We start from the raw sequence: 5,325 nt of genomic DNA, 5'->3' as shown, positions 1-5,325 counted from the left end.
CCCCTTCTGCTTACCAGGCCTCTATCCTGCCCAGAAATGAGCCCCTCTTGTCATTTCCCACAATACAGAAGGGGACAGCCTTCCAAAAATAGTGATGTGGCAATGATGGTGATGATGATGGTGGTGGTGATGATGATGGTGGTGGTGGTGATGATGATCATGGTGGTGGTGATGATCATGGTGGTGGTGGTGATGATGATGGTGGTGGTGATGATGATGGTGGTGGTGGTGATGATGATGGTGGTGGTGGTGGTGATGATGGTGGTGGTGGTGGTGATGATGATGATGGTGGTGGTGATGATGCTGATGATGGTGGTGGTGATGATGATGGTGGTGGTGGTGATGCTGATGATGGTGGTGGTGATGATGGTGGTGGTGGTGGTGGTGATGATCATGGTGGTGGTGGTGATGATGATGATGATGGTGGTGGTGGTGATGCTGATGATGGTGGTGGTGATGATGATGGTGGTGGTGGTGATGATGATGGTGGTGGTGGTGATGATGATGGTGATGGTGATGATGATGGTGGTGGTGGTGATGATGATGATGGTGATGGTGATGATGACAGCCCTGCACTGAGAGCACACACCGTTACAGATCCTGTGCTGGTTCTGTTATCTGACTCTCTAAGTCAGGATTTCTCAACCTCAGTGCTTTAACGTTTAGGCTGGATAACTCTTTGTCATGGGGAGCTGTTCTGTGTATTGTGGGATGTGTAGCAGCATATCTGCCTCTGCCCACTGAACACTAGTCAGTAGCATCCCCTGTCCCCCAGTATTTCCAGATTTTGCCAAATGTCCCTTAGGGGACAAATTCGCTCAGAACCACTGATCTAGTTTATTATTCCCAACAGCCCCAGGAAGCAGCTACTCATTCTACAGATGAGGCAACTATAGCTTACGGAAGTGAAGGAAGTTGCCCAAGGTCGCTGAGCTAACAATTCCCAGGGCCAGAATGCAAATCCCAGATACTTGACCCAAAGCCCAAACTTGTAAAGGGTCCTTTATCACCTGGCAGAAAAAGAGAATTCATCAGCCCCTTGGCAGGGCCATGTGGAGTATGTGACCAGGTCAAGGCCTGCCTGGCCAGCCCAGGCATCCCTTGCCACATTCACTTGGAGCTAGTAAAGACAGTGGCTGCTGCTTGTTTTCTGACTTGGTTTGAAATCAAAGAGCTGAATGTAGTTATGTGGAGACTGTCTCTGCAGGCCCCAGACCTGTGCCGTGACAGGAAAGCCCTGTGGCTTCTCTTTCCTCCAGCAGTCCTGTTGCCTGGTGTGTCACCTTTAGACAGGCTTGGGTGTGTTTTCTGCAAATGGGCCTCCTAATCTCATTCTCTGTGTTCTCCTACTGAGGTTGTGAATCTGATTTTATGGATTGAATGCCCAAAACACACATTCGTAATTTTACTTTTACAGTAATTTATTATGAAATACTAAAAACATACAGCAAAGTTGAAGGAATGTAACAGTGAACACCTGCGTGCCCACCGCTTAGACTCTGTCGTTAACACTTTTCTACGCTTTCTATCACCCACAGTGTCTCTCTTTTCTGAAACCCAAGTCAGCAGCATCTCTGGGTGTTGATTCAGTGAGCACATGATAAATTGTCTCTGAGGGGTGTGAATTAATAACTTATACAGTGGTCACAAGACAAAGATGGTCTTCATTAACTGGGTTGATGGGGAAAGTAAAGGGTCACGGATAACCCTAATCACCATCACAAATCATCGCCTCAAAGAAAGACCCTATGTCCTTTAGCTGTTACCCACCCTAACAAACCCTAGCAACCATTAATCTACTGTCTCCATAAATTTGTCTATTCTGGACATTTTGTATAAATGGAATTATATAATATTTAATCTTTTGTGATCGGCTTTTTTTGGCATAATGTTTTCAAGGTTCATCTGTGTTATAGCATGAACAAGTACTTTGTTCCTTTTTATAGCCAAATAATATTCCATTGTGTGGTATACAGTAGCACATTTTGTCTGCCCATTTACGAGTTGATGGACATCTGGATTGTTTCTGCCTTTTGGCTACTATGAACATTTGTGTACAACTTTTTGTTTGAACGCCTGCTTTCAATTCTCTTGGGTATATACCTAGGAGCGGAATTGCTGGGTTATAGGGTAATTTTATGTTTAACTTTTTGAGGAGCCACCAAACTATTTTTCACAGCAGCTGCACCATTTTACATTCCCACCAGCAGTGCACGAGGGTTCTGATTTCTCCACATCCTTGCCAACACTTGTTTTCTTTCTTTCTTTCTTTCTTTTTTTCTGATTATAACCATCCCAGTGGGTATGAAGCAGTATCTCATTGTTGTTTTGACTTATATTTCCCTGATGGCTAATGATGTTGAGTGTCTTCCCATATGATTTGGGGGCATTTGTGTATCTTCTTTACAGAAATGTATATACAAATCCTTTGCTCATTTTTAAATTGAATTTTGTCATTTTGTTGAGTTGTATTATTTATGTATTTTAGATACTAGACCCCAGATATATGGCTTTCAAATATTTTCTTCCATTCTATGGGTTGTCTTTTCACCTTCTTGATCATGCTCTTTGATGCACAAAAGTTTTAAGTTGTGATAAAGTCCAGTTTATCTTTTTTTGTTGCTTATGCTTTGGGTGTCATCTGAGAAATCACTGCCACCTCCAAAGTCATGAAGATTTACTCCAATATTCTAAGAGGTTTATAGTTTCAGCTTTTGCATTTAGGTTCTTGACCCATTTAGAGTGAATTTTTGTAAATGGTGTGAGGTAAGGGTCCAGCTTCATTCTTTTGCATGTGGATATCCAGTTGTCCCAGCACCATTTGTTGAAGAGACTATTCTCTCCCCGTTGAATGGTCTTGGCACCCTTGTCAAAAATCAGTTGACCATAGATGTATGGGTTTAGTTCTGGACTCTCAGTTCTATTCCAGAGACACATGTTTTGAATACCATTTGGCCAAGAGGTATATGTTCTGCTCTCAGGGAGCATTTAGTCCAGCAGGAGAGGTCAGACACATTCACAAGCCAGCAGAAACTGGAAGATGCTGGGAAGAGGTAAATATGGTGTGTTTATGAAGGAGCCGAGAAGAGAGCGATTGCTTCAGGCTGGGGCAGTGGGTAAGGAGTGGGGAGGCATGAGCTTTGACACAGGGGATGATGTCAAGTGTTTCCGTTTGTCTGGAGACAAATTTGGCAAGGCAGGTGGAGCCTGTGGATGGCCAAGAACTCCCAGGTGAGGACATTGGGCTTGATTTGGAAGCGTCTGCACAGAGGGGACCTTTGGAGGGCCCATCTGGTGGCAGGGTAGGCTGGATCTGAGTGAGAGGGCATGGAGGCAGGGGGGCCACTTAGAATCAAAGGTGATGGAGGTCTGGATGAGCACCTGGGTCAGGCAGGAGGAACGGTGGGAGCAGGGGCCGTCTTTGAAACTGCCCTGGGCCTTCCCAGAGACCAGCTGGAAAGGGCCTCTGCTCTGCGGGCCTGGGGTTGGACAACGGCAGCACAGGAGGCACGGTAGCCACGGTCCCCACTACCTGTCTCACAGGCCATGTGCCACCAATCCCAGTCTGCCTGCGCTGGGAAGCAGCACCAGCCCACCTCCTCTGCAACACCTGCCAGGCTGCTCCGGCCCAGGGAACCTCGAGCCTTCTCGGAACTCCTATTTGGCCAACTCCTGCACAACTCACAGTTTCTGTGAACTCCTGGCCCCCTCCCAAGTGCTGGGTGTGTGCTAGGAGCTCGGAGGATACCCTCTGGTTTATTGCCTTCATTAGGTGTCACACGCTGCCACCAGGGCTCCTTGAGAGGCAGCGAGGGTGATAGAAGCACCTGGGCCACAGGGGCCGCCGGGTGCCAGCTGCGTTTGGGCGAGTGGCTGCATCTCTCCAGTGCCACTTTATTCTTCTCTGGAAGGGGATGATGGTCGTGTCATCCCCTTGGGCTTATCACCGGTTCCAGTGGGTCAGCCTGTGGCGAGCACTTGGCAGGGAGGCAGCACCTGTGAAGCCGGCTGCTTTCCCTTCCCGGTTTGGTAGCTCAGGGTCAGGCCGAGCATGTGCGGGAATATTTTCTAATTTGTGGACTCCTCCTAAAAGCCTCAAAAACTCCTGGCTAAATGCCATTGGTTTTGTCTGGCTCTTTCCCTGCTCATCTTTTCTGTACCAAGCCACGTGTTGGGGTGGTCCCCGCTGTTGCCATCTGCACCATGGACACTTGTGAGGGACATCCCCACTTATTTGGGGTCTTAGCCTCTGCCAGGGAAAGGGGAGTGTGCAGAGAAGTAGACAGCTGGCTTCTAGGCAATGCGGTGCTTAACCTTGGGGTTGGAACAGAGAAATGTCTTGTTTGTGTTTCCATGAACAAGTAGGGACAGCTGGCCCACAGATAGCAGGCTAGGTCAGCTGGGGTTGCGTTGGCTGCTGGCTCTAAGCAAATCCTGGCTCTGGTGAGGTGGGCAGAAGAAAGATAATGTACCTGGAAAGCCAGAGAAAAGCCACCTGAGAGCCGGTGTCAGGCCTGGGCTGTGCAGAGGCCACTGGGGGAGGCGGCAGTGCGAAAGCTGCTCCCCGGGACCTGGAGGACGGCACCGTCGGCAAACCCCAGGATTGGGACTTTACCAAGCAGGTGAGGAGAGGGGGCCCATGTTCCTTACAGAGGCTTCTCTGCTTCACGGAGAGGTTTCTCTTGGGTTCCTCAACAAGCAACTCCCAGGTGTGAGCTAAAATCAGATTTCCTATGCAAAAATTGTTTGCCTGGAACTTTTCAGACCCACCTAAATTGCATAAATGGAAGCAGGCTTGTTTTTCTGCATTAAAAGACAAAACAGCACTAACACCCATCCCAAGCCAGGTGCTGGCAGCCCCTGGGGGGACTTGGTATTTTCTGAGCAGAAGGTTCCTGGGGGCCACCTGCACCTGCTTACCCTGAAGGCCAGTCTGGTCCCTGGCCAGTCCAGGGATCCAAACCCTTGACCTTGGTGTTTATATTTCTGCGCTGTAACCAGCCAAGCTAACTGGCCAACCTATTCTGGCAACCTTTGACCTAAGTTCAGATTCCATTCCCTGTTCTTCATTTTTTGTGCCATGGACCCATCTTTGACATCCTGGTGAAGCCTATAGAACTCTTCTCAGTGGTTTTAAATGCAAACAGGATTCAGAGGAAACCAGTTATATTGACTTATCATTATCAGAATATTTAAAAAAACAAGCTTGTGATATAGTAATCTGTGTGCTTTGTTGAAGCATTAAATAAACAGCCTTGCAGTAGGTCTAGTAACTATTGTAATTTTAAAGTATTGATGAGCATAAATATTTCAAGATATCTGCAA

The sequence above is a fragment of the Galeopterus variegatus genome, unplaced genomic scaffold (assembly GCF_000696425.1).
Source record: "Galeopterus variegatus unplaced genomic scaffold, G_variegatus-3.0.2 Scaffold155, whole genome shotgun sequence".
In the NCBI taxonomy this organism is placed as follows: domain Eukaryota; kingdom Metazoa; phylum Chordata; class Mammalia; order Dermoptera; family Cynocephalidae; genus Galeopterus; species Galeopterus variegatus.
This window is presented reverse-complemented; position numbering follows the sequence as displayed.